We start from the raw sequence: 17,457 nt of genomic DNA, 5'->3' as shown, positions 1-17,457 counted from the left end.
GAAATCAGGTTGCCATCTCATAGGAAATCAGGTTGCCAACTCATAGGAAATCAGGTTGCCATCTCATAGAAAATCAGGTTGCCAACTCATAGGAAATCAGGTTGCCAACTCATAAGAAATCAGGTTGCCAAATCATAGGAAATCAGGTTGCCAACTCATAAGAAATCAGGTTGCCAACTCATCAGAAATCAGGTTGCCAACTCATAAGAAATCAGGTTGCCAACTCATAGGAAATCAAGTTGCCATCTCATAGGAAATCAGGTTGCCAACTCATCAGAAATCAGGTTGCCAACTCATAAGAAATCAGGTTGCCAACTCATAGGAAATCAGGTTGCCATCTCATAGGAAATCAGGTTGCCAACTCATAGGAAATCAGGTTGCCAACTCATAGGAAATCAGGTTGCCAACTCATAGGAAATCAGGTTGCCAACTCGTAAGAAATCAGGTTGCCAACTCATAGGAAATCAGGTTGCCAACTCATAAGAAATCAGGTTGCCAACTCATCAGAAATCAGGTTGCCAACTCATAAGAAATCAGGTTGCCAACTCATAAGAAATCAGGTTGCCATCTCATAGGAAATCAGGTTGCCAACTCATAGGAAATCAGGTTGCCAACTCATAGGAAATCAGGTTGCCAACTCGTAAGAAATCAGGTTGCCAACTCATAGGAAATCAGGTTGCCAACTCATAAGAAATCAGGTTGCCAACTCATCAGAAATCAGGTTGCCAACTCATAAGAAATCAGGTTGCCAACTCATAGGAAGTCAGGTTGCCATCTCATAGGAAATCAGGTTGGCAACTCATAGGAAATCAGGTTGCCAACTCATAAGAAATCAGGTTGCTAACTCATCAGAAATCCGGTTGCCAACTCATAAGAAATCAGGTTGCCAACTCATAAGAAATCAGGTTGCCATCTCATAGGAAATCAGGTTGCCAACTCATAAGAAATCAGGTTGCCAACTCATAGGAATTCAGGTTGCCAACTCATAAGAAATCAGGTTGCCAACTCATAGGAAATCAGGTTACCAACTCATAGGAAATTAGGTTGCCAACTCATAGAAAATCAGTTACCAACTCATAGGAAATCTCTTTCGTGACACGGCACGTATCCATCCGCTAGTTCAGTGCTTATCGACGCTTTTGTTGAACAAACTTGGACGTCCGGACATTTATTAAACGATCGACGATTGTTGTTATCTGACGAAGGATCACTTCCAAATCGCCGAAACTGAAACAGGATAACCACACCTTGCAAAGTCAACGACACAAAAGGACTTCTGCACGGGAGTCGCCATCTTGTAATACACCTCTTCCGCTGTAAGGTTAAACAAATGATAGGGCAGCAAACTTCCACAGCCGTTATATCGTACATACATGTACAGTCATGCACACTTCTGGGTTGTAACGATTCCATTGAAAGTTAAAGGAATTGTTATAACTCAGAAGTCTCCATGACTGTACGATATAAACATTCACGTTCGTCTGTTGCAATATACCGACTACTTGAAACCCCGATAATCTTTTTGGGGCATCGTCTATATGGTAACTTAGCGTTCCCAGGTTCGATACACGGTGGACGCACAAGATGCTTCGGATTCCACTTTAAACTGTGGGTCCAGTCCTGACTGTGTATACGTCTCACTTTTATCGTGTTTCAAGTCACACAACCATAAATTTCATCAATAATAATTTGAAAACAGTGAGTGATATTTAAACCGGATTTCTTGCATCTCGAAGCCTCTTCCTGTCTTATATTTTTTTAAGACAGTAAAACCTCGTTAATCCGGACTAATGGCGGATAGGTTGACCGGTTTAACGAAAGTCTGGATTAACTGAAATAACCTAAAATAACAATAGAAAGTGCATTAAAACTCCGTTTATAGTAACAGAGCACGTTTATTATGGTGTATTTAAAGGACATAGGCCTTTACAGTACAGTACAAAGTCTGCGGGAAACAGAATTTCATCAGTGGTTGACTGCCTTTTCTTTGGGAAGTTTTCTTGTTGACTTCTAGCCACATTTAAAACCTTGCATTCTGTTGTTTTTTTTTCGGATTAAGCGAAGTACGGCTTATCGGACTAACGAGGTTTTACGGTACTTTAGGTCGTGAATTTATTAATTATTTGGCCAAGGCGGAGAGATTTTTCTCCAGAATACTAATGATAACAATACCCAAGTATGGAAGAAGAAAGCCTTTCAGATTAAAGCGACAGGAGACACTTGTCGTACATACTGGGTCGTTATCTCTGTAGTGTTAATAGTGTCGCCTCGGTCTGTTGATCACGCTTTCCAGTGAATGCTTCTGCATGCAAATGTATTAAGTGTTAACTTTTTTATTGACTGATTTGTTTTATTTTACTTCGCTTATCTGCCACTTTTGGCGAAACGCGAAGATGAGGATGAATGTTGATAAGATGAAATGAATGGATAATATAAAACACTCACACGTACAGAACACAACACAGAGGATTGTACTGGCTGTGAGTCGAGGCGCCAGAGCCTCGATAGTATGCAAAATGCAGTCCAGAGTGTGTATTCTCTTTGTCACAAATAGATGTCCTCCTTCCGTAACCACAGCACGTGCCACGGTTGACAGTCGAAAGTGTTGCCAAATCTTTTCCCTCGCCTCGTCTATCAGCAGCCAACCTTCCTCTAGCTATGGTTCACTGCATCGCCCAGCAGCGTATATAAGATAGGGATGAAGACACGAATCCTAGATAAGAACTCCCAAGGGAACAAGAGAAGAACGTCCACCTTCCCACCCTCTTAGCAATTCGGGGATCGCCTAAACAAAATTTAGTGAATAGTGAAAGTTTCGCGCTTAATCCGTTTCGAGGTTGTTACTTTCGCGCTCAATCCTGCTTTGAATTTTGGTTTCGCGCTTAATCCCGTTCGCGGTTGTTCCCTTTTTGTTCCTTTCACGGTTTTTCCGGTCTTCAAATTTGGTTTCTAGCGTCGTCGCCTTGTAATCAAGGGGTTCCGGGTTCGTTACCCGGTGGAGATACATTGTGGCTCGGATCCTACTTTAAACTGTAGGTCCAGTCCCGATTAGCCTTACTGTGCACGCGTTTAATCCCTTTCGCGGTTATTCAACCACCCCCAATTCGGAATTAGTCCTCTTCCTTTCTTTGTGTGCGCATACTACACCCGAAGATTAATGACAGTGGTATTCCTTCCTATTAGGTTGACATTTTGTGTCTTCAGAACGTAGCACCCCTTGCACAGTTATTGGTTAATCTTTATTGTGCGTTTGTTTCTGCCATTGCCACATGTTTTCGAGTTTACGGTGGCAGAAAACATTGCAGTCAAAAACATCACGATGGAAAGTTCCTGCACCACGCAGCGTCGAAATCACCTCAGCGAAACCGAACAGATTTTCCGGAAGTCAGAAGGTCAAAGAATTGTCACGGACGCTTCACATCTCGCACGAACCTCTAGTGCAGACTGGACCCTCTGCTTGCAAATTCTGCAACGGCATTCACAGCATTTTGCCTTTCTCCCATCCATCTTGGCAGTTGTACCTGTTCAAGAGTTTCGTAATTACTGCCAATCATTTACCTCGACTCCGTTACAACAAAAGGGAGTCCGCCAAGGTTCAACAAGACATAAATAGGTCTGAGGACAACTGCCTTGTTGGTATTCCCTTCGAAATTTATGCACGTTCCCAAGCGTGATGGTGTTTCTGTTTGTGGGGACGGGTGCTGGAATCCTACGTGTTGATCTGTCAAAATATTTGATTAATGCGATGTTATTTGGGCGCACGGTCCTGTGTGTAGTCCCAATTTGGGATGAAATATATGACGGGATGACTTACTTTATGTCCTGTGCATCTTTGGAGGTATCTCGCTTTAATTAGGCTAATAAATTTTAATGCTTGCTTCGTGTTCTATTGTGTCCAGCGTTGTGAGTTTCGTTCTGCGGGCAAAGCGAGGTAGTTTTTGGGACTGGAGATGGTGCTATAGTCTCAAAATTGTGTGTGTGGAGGGGCCAAGAAGAGCTGAAGCAAAGTTGGAGGTGTTTCTTCCTCATTGTACGTGTTGTATTCTTTAGACATTCTTTAGACCACGTCAGATCTTCCCCAAAAGGAGAAAATTCAGAGTTCTCAGTTTCATAAAGCATCTGGAGAGAGAAAGTCATTAGAAAACGTGTATCAAGCAAATCGCTGAAGATGTGAAATTGTGAATTGCCAAAGCTACAGAGAAATTAAGACAATACGGGAATTACAGCGTTACGTGTGTGAAATTTTACACACAAAATGAAATTTAAGGTTCTAGACATGAGATTGGATTAAAATATTCATAATATGGAGTACTTTGTGGTGTGTGCTAACAAATGAAAAACACTTTAGTATGATGACAGGATGCCTGAGAAGCATTAACAAAAGTGCGTTACGTGTGTGACGCTTTAAAAATGTAGCAAATTCTGACTGCAGATGCTAGTAACTTTGATTGGTGAAATGTGTAAATTATATCCATTCACAAACATCTAAACCTTAGGGTGCAATTAAAAACAATAATAATTTCCATATTAATTCGTTTTGTTATTTACATGTAGTAGAACCAGTTTTTCGTGGAATTCCCCAATAGCAAATTTAGAAATGGAACGAAGTAAAAACATAAAAGTTCCAAAGCCTCTCTGCCAATACAAATACGTGGGAAGCAAGGGAACAGAGAAGGATAGATGAAGAGAGCAGGAAAGATAAAGGAGGGGGATTTCGAATTAAAACAGAGCTTAAGCAAACCAAACCTAGGGTTGAACCCTTAAGAAGAAAAGATTACTACTAGGAATGACAATGTTTGGGGGTTAAGAAAGGTAGAAACACTAAAACATAATCGATCATGTTCAAAATTGACTTTTATGACTTGAAAAAAAAATTTCAGTGTTGAACTTCTGTTATTTATAAGGTTCGGAAATTGATATCCCTAAAAATCTAAAAAAATGACCTTAAATTTACTTAAAAATGCTCTATAAATGGTAAAAAAAATTACACGCACCTTCTGCCTTTAGGGCTTTATGTTATTCTGGTTACAACCCTTTTATCGGACTTCTCAAAGGCTTCTAAGGGTTAGTAGGACCAAGCCCTTGCGAGGTCTGTGGTGTAGGATTTATTTTTAATTATCACCTATGTAGGTTTGAAATGAAAGGTCATTAAGATCTTTTACTCAGAGATTTATTAGAACTTCCGATGATATACAAACACTTTTCAAACAGACAATTCACCCGATACAACTTGTAAGCCTAAACCTATTAATTGTACCTAGGTTTATAACCCTGGTCTTTTTGATGATGCAGGAGAACGCCTTATTCAGAGTTGGGTTCGTGGAATATCTGTCAAATGGAGCACAAGTACACCAGCCAATCCGAAGATTGAAGCACGATATTACCCAACGTCCCCTGAACCATCAGCCTTTCGGCAACCAGGAGAATGTCCCGTAGGCTTACAAAAGTCGAGCTCTTTTATATCATAATTGTGTTTACAATTTACCAAGGTTACTACATAGTTGTTTTATATTTTCATAGTTTCAGCATTTTTTTTCTGATTTAAGTTATACAATTCATTACCTATTGTAACATTAACAATAACATTTTTATGGAAAGAAATCTAACAATCTTTAGAGAAAAGATTCAATACTAATTCTTAACAACATAGATTTTTATAACATAGACGGAATAGTTTAGTTCGACACAAAATGACCTAAAAATAATTTTCGCTCTTAAAATGATTTTTTTTTTCATAAATTACAAGAGAGTCGTTGAATAATTCGCTGTTTGGTGGTTTAGACTACTGAAGCAAAGGAATAAATGCAATTAATTGCCAATATAGTTATATAAAATGCACCACAGGGCCTTTCTGTAGAAGTAATTCACCTCCTTTCAGAGTGGGTCTTGAACGAAAACAACAATTGTGTTTCGTGTATACCAGATTGTATAATAATCATACTGTGAGTAATTTTACTTTGAAACCACAGATTAAAGCGATAATACAGTGACCAGCACGGGAACAGAAAGTATTTTAAATTTGATGGAGGAAAAATAAATTTACTACAAACAATAATATTGTGCTTTTCCATTGACCGTATTTTCAATTAATGTCCAATTTGCTAAAAAGAACATGTCAAAAAATTTAAATATGTAAGTTATGCTGGCAAATATATTTAAAAATCACAGAATAACAGGGGACGAGAAAAATAAAAATAAAAAATTAAGCAAATTACCTAAAAACAAAAAAATGCCGTCAAAATGAAAACAATGTATTCTAGTTCTAACTGTAGGGAAAGAGACTGATATCATGTTTTATCATTATAGATGATGTTTCATCAACTTTCGAGCCCTGGTTGTTAATATGATGAACTAAATTAACGTTTCTCTTGCTTAATTCCAGATGGAGCTGTGGTTGCCCAAAACTTCCACACTTTAACACTTCCGAGTATCCTTCCGCCTGGCAGAAGGTAGGTGACGTCATATTTATAATAAACCCCTCCTTTCTGTTGTAATCTTGTTTCCTTCCTGATTCTTCCAGTCTTCCTCGGGCGGGGGGAAAGTTATGGTTTGCGTTCCTGAGAACGTAAGAATACTCCCATATTACATTGTGTGTAAGCGTAGAAGGTGAAATGGAGCATGGGATTTAAAGAGCTCCACTTTCTCGCACCATTAGCGGGGCAACATGAGCGAATAAACTCCCCCCTCCCCCCCCCCCCCTCTGCCAGAGCTTCCTCTTTTGTCATGTAACGTTTGTGCAGAAGGGTCTCAGCGCGTTACGTAACAATGGAGCGGAAATTCACGGGAGTCACATACCTTGCTGTGAAAACGAGTAAAAGACTGTGTTGACTGGATGACGAATTGTTCATCAGAAGCACGTGTAAACAAAAGCACAGGATGCTGGCTGCAACTAATGGCCGGTTTATACTGGACATGCAATGGACAGTGTTCATGGAAAGTTACTTCTTAAAAGTACAGTTACTTGGTTCAAAAAGTAACTGGGTTACAGTTACTCCTTTTAAAAAGTAACTGAAAGCTACAGTTACTTATTTTAAGTACTGAGTTACAATTACTTGGTGCAGTTACAGTTACTAGTTTAAAAAAGTACTGAGTTACAGTTACTTGGTACAAAAAGTAAGTAACTCAGTTACTCGTTTGAAAAAAGTACTGAGTTACAGTTACTTGGTACAAAAAGTAAGTAACTCAGTTACTCGTTTGAAAAAAGTACTGAGTTACAGTTACGTGTTACAAAAAGTAAGTAACTGAGTTACTCGTTTGAAAAAAAGTACTGAGTTACAGTTACTTGGTACAAAAAGTAAGTAACTCAGTTACTCGTTTGAAAAAAGTACTGAGTTACAGTTACTTGGTACAAAAAGTAAGTAACTCAGTTACTCGTTTAAAAAAGTACTGAGTTACAGTTACTTGGTATAAAAAGTAGGTCACTGAGTTACAGTCACTCGTTTCAAAAAGTAACTGAAAGTTACAGTTACTTGCTTCAAAGGTAACTGAGTTACAGTTACTCGTTTTACAACTGACAGCTATAGTTACTTGGTCCAAAATGTAATGAGGTACAGTTACTCGTTTTAAAAGTAATAAGTAACAGTTAATTGGTTGATAAAGTAACAGTTACTTATTTCAAAAATACTGTGTTGCAGATACTTGGTACAGAAAGTAGGTAACTAACTTAGTTAATTTTTTAAGAAGTACTGAGTTACAGTTACTTGATTAAAAATAACCGAGTTACAGTTACTTATTTTAAGAAGTTTCTGTTACTTGGTACAAATAGTAGCTAACTAAGTACAGTTACTTGTTTTAAAACTGGCAGTTGCAGTTACTTTAGTAACTCAGTTGTAGTTACTTATTTGAAGAAGTACTGAGTTACAGTTGGTTCAAGAAGTAACTGAGTTGCAATTACTGGTGCTTGAAAAGTAACTAAGTTTCTGCTAGATTTTTTTCTTGCAAATAACAATCAATGATCATTAATTGTAAAAAAATATATGAAGACTTACATGTGTTTTAAGAGCATTTTTGTTTCTGGTACATAATGTAACTTTTCATGTACGGTATTTAGATTACAACAAATAAATGATGGAACGAAGGGTCAGCTTTGCTTGAATTATGTTAATTCGAAAAATTGCTGGTATGCGGGCCAAGGTACTTTGCATGTGGTGGCATAAACTCCGCGTGCACCCGTTTTCTCTCTTCTAGTCTAAGCTCAACAATGGCTTCTTTCTAGCACAATCACAACAATCCACCCAAAACAATGAAGTCCTCTTGCGCAATTAGATATTAATTGCAATAAAAGCGTGGATGATCAAAATTAAGCCTAGCGTCCTTGCCTTAGGAGATTCCACTAAGATACTTACATCTTAGCATCCAGAGAACACACGTCAGTGGAAACAGAGTTGCCAGATTTATATTTCCAAAGTTACAAAAGTGACTGTTGATAACTTTACTTCTATTGCAGAAATGTAACTCACTTATTTTTAAAAGTAATTAGTTTTAGCAAGAATTAACGAGTTACTGCCAAACACTGACATCGATTGATTGATTGAATTGGTAATTTTAAGTCCACGTTATGCACAGTAAGGCTAATCGGGACTGGACCTACAGTTTAAAGTGGGATCCGAACCACTATGTGCCTCCACCGGGTATCGAACCCGGGACCCCTTGATTACAAGAAGACGTCGCTACCACTGCGCCATCGGGGAGGCCCACACTGGCATCCAATCAGCTTATCTTCACATCCCAACTACTAAATCTATTATCGCAAAGATACATTGACAGGATGCAACAGAAACGACTCAATAGGTATATCATATATTAGCTGTGGTTCACCACCTTACACTATTTATATCTTCGAGTTTATCTTCTTGCTCAATTGTTTTGGTCTTCCATCTTTTATATTTCTCGTAACGATCCTGCTATTTCTTATCTTTTCTCGCTTACACTGTTAAGCAGTGGCGTATACTGATTCCAAGAACTGGGCTATCTCAGTATGTCACGTGGTCCTAGGCTATGAATAGAAATACATTTACCAACTTCTAAGAAATCAGGTTGCTAACTCATAAGAAATCAGGTTGCCAACTCATAAGAAATCAGGTTGCCAGCTCCTAAGAAATCAGGTTGCCAGCTCCTAAGAAATCAGGTTGCCACCTCCTAAGAAATCACGTTGCCAACTCATAAGAAATCACGTTGCCAACTCATAAGAAATCACGTTGCCAACATATAAGAAATCACGTTGCCAACATATAAGAAATCACGTTGCCAACTCATAAGAAATCACGTTGCCAACTCCAGAATCAGCATCATCATCTCACTGATATGAATAAAATTAATTTCTGATCGATTTTTCTCCTGTATCTTATTCTCTAGACTTCAGGCTTCGCAGATAGTCTAGCTACCCCAGAATATACGCTCCTGCTGTTAAGCGTTAGTGATCGGATATCTTGCGATTTGTCAGGGGCGTAGCGGGACTAATGGGGGCCCTGGGGCATCGATTATGTTGTTAAAATATATATTTTTTTCTATTATCATTTATACTAACTTTGAGAAATCTTGGTTTTCGATATTTTCAAATGAAAATTTTCATAAAAATATTGAAAATAAATTAAATTTTTCACTTGGGTATTCCCAATGGTTCTGTATTACTTGGTTTTCTTCTTTGAAGTTTCTATCTTTCCCAGATGTAATCAATTGTATCACCATGTCTCCATTCTTCATAAATAAGACAGGCATTTGCATAGGCTGCCAATTGTACTCAAAGTGTTTCCAGTCCCTGACACCATTACTCAGTGTTCATTTTTGAGGAAATAACTATGAAGGCTGTCTTACTTGTAAACCCAACAGCAAAAGAACTGTTCCGCGAAATGCCTATCATCGTTTTCCTCCAGTCTGTCTCCCACAATACGATGATAAAGAATTGAAATAAACATGTCAATAAGCATAGGGAAACATCTGCTTCGAAATAACAAAATTTTCAAACTTTAAAACAACACAGAATGTAGAATGGAAATGAATTAAAATAACGATGGACAATTTGCCTGTTATTATCTTTGCCGTTGGCTGTACAACCAACATTTTTGTCCTCTTTGATCCACTTTGGTACGTGCCTTTCCTTATTGTAATATGCTGACAGTACAACGGTCAACCATTGGGGCTACTTTGCTGTGAGGGCCCCGGGACACTGCCCCGGCTTTCCAATCCTAGTTACGCCACTGGACTTGTCGATGTGGCAATCACAGTTATGTGCATGCATACTTGATTTCTATGAATGTGAATAAAAGAGCTAGCAGTTACAATACTGATTCGGATGTCCAACAGATGGCAGCACTGAACTAAGTTGTATATGAAAGCCTCATTCTTTTGTTCAAAATCACACAACCATAATATTAAACAGACATTATTTAAGTAGGATATACAGTGGCGACTAGTATTTGTGTATCTAGGATATAGGGAATAGCGAAGGAAAGTAGAAATAAAGGAAAAGCTAATATTTACAGAGATTAACGTGAACACCCACTTAAAATTTACCAAGGTACAAGAAGAGAGGAAATCTATAATTTAAGAAAAAAATGTTAGTTTCATATCGGTTATTTCATCGAACTATCCAGTCTAACTATTGCCTATTTTGGGGGGAGCAGGAAAAGGTATATATCCTTGCCTTGACTCATCTCACCCAACAGGTCGCTAGGTGCCGGGGCTTACCCCGAGTTGATAGCTTCCTGGAGATGAGGCCTGCTCGAAATGGTTTATAGTAAGATGTGAAATAGAAACATCGATTATAGAAGAATGCAGTTATGTTTAATTGTAATTGTGTGAACGAAACAGAGATAGGAAAGAAAAAGAGTAAAATAATATAGAAAGACGAAAATGATACTACAAGCGTGGTGAAAACGTAGAAAAGGAAGTAAACAATTCGTCTCAAAAAATATGGGACAGCTACCATTTCAGATAATCCGGAATATATTACATTAAGCGTGTGAATAAATAAAAACATGACACCTCACTGTAAATTATTGATTTTACGGTACTGAATAAATTATATTCTTTTGTGAAAGTAGTCAACATACAGGGTGGGCACAAAGTCGCCTTTCCTAAAACAAGTATTTCTTAATTTATTGAGGAAAGCGACTTTGTGCCCACCCTGTATATTGACATTGTAGTATTAAACACACACTGTACATTAAAAAAGCCTCCCTGATAACATAGCAGTAACGTCGTCGCCTTGTAATCAAAGGTTCCGGGTTCGATGCCCGGAAGAGATATATTACACAGTGGTTTATATCTTGCTTTTAACTGTAGGTCCAGTTCCGACTAGCTAATTTGTGCACAAAGCAAACTTTATATTTAAAACATTGCAGTTCATCTGACACTATACAGTATAGACCAGGGGTTCCCATACTTTTTCATTTCACGGCGCCCGTAGTATTTCAAGATTTTCCCGCGGTGCCCAAGTCAGAATGTAGGCCTATCTAAGGCCCGCTATAGACGAAAGCATTTTCCTAAGCATTTTTCTTAACATTTATGCCATGACCAAAAAGCTACTGTGTAAAGAGAGAAAGGCATATTTCATGGCATTTCTCAAGGATAGGCTAGGTCCGTAGCATTTTTCGTAGCGTAACCAATCAGAAGCGACCTCTAGATCACGAGCGCAGTTGTAATGGCGGCCGCTTGAGATGTAAACAACGTTCACTTCACATTTTTAAAAGACGATAACTATTCAACCGAAAGGAATAACGTTTCGTATTAAATGGTTTTAGGTAGAGAAGAGTGGCGCTGATTAAATACATACTTTTTAACGTTTACTGTACACGCATGGAAGAATATTTTAGCTTTTTCAATTGTAAACACCATGCACACAGCATTGACGGTGTAACTCGACGTGCCTTTGGTGTTGTATGTATTGTACATTGTAACAGCTAACCGAAATGTTCCATAAAATTCTTTCATGTAAAGTACTATCTATTATAAGATTTTTGCTAGCAAAATTGTTAAAGGAATTGCTTTCGTCTAAAGCCGGCTTAACACTTGCAACGCTCAGTTAGTGTGGTTATTTTCCTTGCCTTAAGTTAATAAAAAACAACACATATTTCAAATCATTCAGAAACATTTTATGTGTAAAAAGTACTAAATAAGCACATATTTGGAACAATCATATCATTTCAGTGAAAATATTGGAACCTCTCGCGGCGCCCCTTTAAGCTAGCCGCGGCGCACACTTTGGAAACTACTGCTATAGACTATTCGCGATTAAAATTACCACCTGAGCGCTAGTGTCGCTTCCAATATGGCCGCTCTACGTAGGATAGATCTTTGTTTACATTCAGTAGTAGTTATATTTAAATGTTGCGAATGCGATGTGAATTCCAGGAACTATAACGAAGGTGAAGCTATGCTGAGAGCGAAGCATTTAATTATGATAGGCAAAAATAACACGGAAAACGCACACGAAACTAATGTATACGCACTGGTTCTTCAAAGCGGTGCTGTTTCATCTGCACTGCACCTCGGTTGTAACTGCCTAACTGGGGTTCTCAGAAATGATTTGAAAATAAAGCAATTCACCTATATTGCAAAGCTTGGGAGTAAATAAAATGAAAACATGCCGTTGCAGTTTTTTCCCCAAAGAGGCAGGCTGGTTTAATAACAACACCGGATAATGATAATAATAATAACAATAACAACAATTTCATTAAGGCTATTTTCAGTCTTTACTGAAAATTGACATACTGAATGAAACAGCAACATTAGCATGTCAATTATGTTTTTCTGACTTACCTTTATGATTACGGTATTTTCATCTTTGCACTTAATCGACTTGCACCTGCTCCAAATTACATACACAGTACATTGTTTTCGAAAAAAAAAAGTTATATTCATTAAGAACAATTTAAAACTTACTTTCATGGCAATAAAATCATCTTTCCGAAAGATTATTTCGAAAAATAGAGTGAATAGACTCGTACATTCTTCGTAATTTCCTTGCCGCATTTCAGTTATGGCAATCTTGTTAATCAGTTCTGTTTTTCCCTGATTTATTTAAACATTTATTTTAGTTGATTCCACGGGGTGGAAAACACATGTAAGCTTTTCACTTGTACTGAACCACAAAACGATTTAGAGCAAAAAAACTGAACACTATACGCTGTTCCCCATGCTTTGAATGGCTTCAACACGGCGAAGCGCAGCGAGGTGTCCTACGTGGAGTGGTTCCTGAAAATCTCACCAGATGGCATATCGGATAATTTTAATCGCAAATGGTGTATCACGTGAAATAGCGTGTGTACGCTATAAATGTTGATTATAGCGATGGATTTTTTTTCTTTTTATTTCCTAAAAATCTTCCGCACAAGAGACTGTTTTATTTTGCTTCCCTTTTCTGCTACGTTGGGCTTTTAGCGAAGATGGGAATGAAAAGTGATAAGCTTGAAATTAATAAAAGGGTAATCACAAACATGAACAGGAAACAACGCAAGTTCCAAGAGGATCATACTGGCTGAATCCAGACGTGAGACCCTCGTTAGTGTGCAAGAATGCAGTCCTGAGTGCACTATATGCGGAAGGTGGGTGGCATTTTGGTGCTTGGTGCTTTTGAAGAGTCACCTTCTTACAACCTTCGGATCTCCCCGATAGTGTAGTGATAATGTCGTCCTGTAATCAAGGGGTTCAGGGTTCGATACCAGATGGTTCTTCGGATCCCAAAGTGTACTTAAAACAAAAACTCAAATACATCCTTAGACTTCTGGGATAGATGAGTTTTTCATATACTAAAGAGGAAGGGAATCATGCTGGAGGAACGATATTTCAAGACTTAATCAAATAGACGCAAAAATCTCCACTATGTCTTCTATATCTCTGGAGCAGGCGATCGAAAACAAGACTCTGCGCATGACGCGAGACGGCTCCACCAATGAACACTTGAGAGAAACGAGATTTCTTGGAGGGGAGAAAGAGACTGCAGTTAGAGTCAGATCATTTTCATAACAACTCCAGCTGACCGCGCGAGTCCAGTTAGTGAGCCTGCCAACTGTCCCGAACGCGAGCAACAGAGATATAGCCTGACAAGTTAAGTCCCGATATGCGCAGATCGCTGCGGAGCACTTCCTATTACGTCATCCTCCCCACCACTCTTCTACTCACTGGTCTGGCGTTGAGAGTACCAGCGGTGCCAACTCGGCAAAATGAAGCTAAAACAAATATGACAAAACAATTTTCACTGTTTAGCGTGACGGTGCATGCAGGCTCCTATTATATCAGTGGTTTATTTAATTTAATCCGGCCTCTGAAAATGCGTGCGGTGCGCCGATCGTAAACTGTAGTATTATGCACGTGCGTTAAGGTATATAACGAAGAGAAACTACAGGGCAAATGACTTCATTTTCTGAATGCGACATCGAGCAGTGGCCAGGTTTTTTTTTTTTTTGTTGTTTTTTTAACTAGTGGGGTGGTGGTTCGTTTGTTTATCGTACAACAATCACTACGAGAAGGCAATCTGATAACACGCTTGCCTGTGTTCTTTTCTAAAGCATTGAAATGTTCATGCTCTTTACTCTTGGCTGCAAGGTTCTTACTTTGAAAGATATGGACTTATGGACGAGCGTGAAGATGAACTGAATTAGACTTGGTGAAGCCGATTCAGACACGGACCTAGATTCATCGTTAGACACAGACTCGGATGAGTGGGAGAGTGAAACTGAAGAAGGAGAACTGGAAAACATTTAGAAGGTGAACTCAGTTCTATCGTTTATATATTTTTTCATTTTTCTATTGTTTTATTTCATACATTTCTTATGCTGGTAAGAAATATCCCTAATATAACTTAATTCATTTAAGGTTTAAAGGGAAAATATCAAAATGTATTTAGAATTTAGCGTAATCAATAGGTAGCGTAGGTGACGGGATACTAATTCATGCCTTTCACATTCAAATTTCGTTGAAAATTCTCAGACAAATCCGCTCCCTCCAGGTTGTAACACTACGAACGAACGTCGCCGCAGACAATGGAGTGGGGAAATATGATGTGAGGTGCGCAAACAATGGATTGCAGCGTCTTGTTTTTAAACTTGTCAAGTTATAGCGATAGGTGCTGGGTAGAGATGGCTGCTCCGGGAGTTATGACTCGCTCCAAAGCTGCCAATGCAAAACAGCCAGAGATGTTACGAAAGTAATCTCACTTCTACCAGCCTTCCCAACAGCGAGGACTGCTTCGCTCTGCCCACTCGATTTCCTCCGCTATGCGCGGCCTTGCCCCAGAGATAACTGAGACAGGGCATAGAAAAAATATATGAAAAGGGGAAAGCAAAGGATATTTCATAAATTTTCTTATTTCGGTGGGTATGACCCATTCGATCCTCCTTGCTTGCACTGATTGATTGATTGATTCAGTTGGTGTTTTAAGTCCACTTGATGCACAGTAAGGCCCCCTTGATTACAAGGCGATGACGCTACCACTGCGTCATCGAGGAGGCCCTTGCTTGCACTGATGTTAGTAAACTTTTTGATTAGTTACTGATGTTCATAATAAGACCTGTCACTAATACCCTCCAGCAGCGACGGCGATAAGGGAGGCGAGGTGGGGCAGTTGCACCCCCACTCTTTACCCTACACTATGCAAAACCTTATCTACAAAGAGAAATATACTGTCTTTGCCCCCCAGTTTTGGCAGCTTGCCCCTTCCCTCCCCCCGGTTGTGGAACCCGATCGCCGCTACTGCCCTCTAGCTATATCCAAAGTATGTTCAACATCTGGTCGTCAAATTGCAAGAAATAGACTGGTTTGAATTATTGCGATAGGCATGATACCCCAATATTATACGCATGCATAATGTTATTTTGTTTTGTTTATTTGGGGGCACTTGCCTACTTTGATCCAAGTGGTGGCGATTCGTGCCCTCGTACTATGCTAAACCTTATCTAGAGTGAGATTATTTTCGTAACATCTCTGTGTGTTCTGCATTTGCAGCTTGGGAGCGAGTCAAAAGGTCCGAACATTCCAATCAAGAAGCGAGCCGCTGACGTCATTTCAACCCAACACCTATCGCTAACTCTCCCGCTCACGCTCTACACTGTTGGTAGGCTCGCTTGCTGGACTCGCACAGGAAGCTGGAGATGTTTTGAAAGTAATCGGAGTATACCAAGGAAAAGTAAACTGTCCTTTCCCCTACAGTTTGCCAAACCAATCGCCGCCACTGGTTCGCGGCCGAAACAGCAGTTCTCCCACTACGAGCAAGCTAAATATAAAATAAGTACAGTAAAATCTCGTTAATCCGGATCCGCATTCGTCATATTGCTCCGTAACGACTAAGAATACGTACATCCAACGTCCATGGGAGAACTTACTGTACTGTATAGTGTATTTAGGCCTATGCTCTTTAAATACACCATAATAAACGTGTTTCGTTGCTATAAACGGAGTTTTAATGCACTTTCTACTGTTCTTTTAGGTTATTTAAGTTTAATCCTGACTTTCGTTAAACCGGTCAACTTATCCCACCCGTTAGTCCGGATTAACGAGGTTTTACTGTACATCGTGTACTTATTGCATCATTGTTACAATCTTAGCCTATTCATTATGGTGTTCTGTCCTGGTTTGTATTGTGTACGATCAACATTCTATCTTGTACCAAAGTCCCTTTTTTTCCTCTAGAAATGACCTCTTTTCGCTGGCTCTCAGTAATTTGGCAAACTTGAGGAACGAATCTAGACTTGAAATAAATGTCACGAAAAAAAAAAGAATTGTCGTGGTTCTGTTACTCTTATTCTTATTGACGGGCAATCGTGCTTGCCCTTGCAAACTGATTCCCTTCTACCGTATTGTTGCTGGCTCTGGTAGCAGCCAGCGTTACATGCCCCTCCCACTTCGCTGTAGGGGTTAGAGGTCGAAACCGGTGCCGATGCAACAATGGGTTGACCTCTCCGTTGATTTATTCGCCCACGGTTATACATCTGATCCGGCCAGTTCGTGAGTTCTTGTCTCCCCCTCCCTTTCCCCCTTCTTGGAGCATTCACTCTCCCCCCTCTCGGAATTCTCGTTTGATATCGTTCGACGCCGAACCTTGCGTGTTACCTCATGGAAAGGGAGTTGTGAAATACCACGATCAACAATGAATGGAAGAGTGATGCTTTGAAGAGTCCCGCTTTTATATTTACTAATGTCACTGTTGATGTGCAAGGCCGTCCGCAGAGGGGGCAGGCAGGGCACTTGCCCCCCTGAGATTTCTGGAAAGAGTTAATGTAATTTGAGCGCTGAAATTGTAGCGATATTTTTTAACTAAAAATATTGTATTCTGTGGCTTACAGGCCGTAAGTTACAGCAACTTTTATTATTATTATTATCATTATTATTGTTATACAGTATCCTTCGGCACGTAAAAACATAGAGCAGAGCTACCATGAAGGACAGAAGGTTAAGTGATGTCTGATTGTGATTTAAATCTATGCATTGTGAAAGAGTACAAAAAAAGAAAACCTGTTGGTT

The 17,457-nt window shown here is 39.3% G+C and overlaps 1 protein-coding gene across 3 annotated transcripts in view; it reads left to right on the top strand.

Annotated features, from left to right (window-relative positions):
- The window catches only part of LOC145996039 (uncharacterized), a 270,364-nt gene that overhangs the window by 86,879 nt on the left and 166,028 nt on the right, over positions 1-17,457 (top strand). For all 3 annotated transcript variants that reach the window (XM_083132238.1, XM_083132240.1, XM_083132239.1), the window contains exon 2: positions 6,383-6,449. The gene's annotated coding sequence lies outside the window, so the exon portion shown is untranslated. The remainder of the gene's footprint in view (positions 1-6,382; positions 6,450-17,457) is intronic.

The sequence above is a fragment of the Lepisma saccharinum genome, chromosome 12, assembly GCF_977018435.1.
Source record: "Lepisma saccharinum chromosome 12, izLepSacc3.1, whole genome shotgun sequence".
Classification (NCBI taxonomy): domain Eukaryota; kingdom Metazoa; phylum Arthropoda; class Insecta; order Zygentoma; family Lepismatidae; genus Lepisma; species Lepisma saccharinum.
This window is presented reverse-complemented; position numbering and strand designations above follow the sequence as displayed.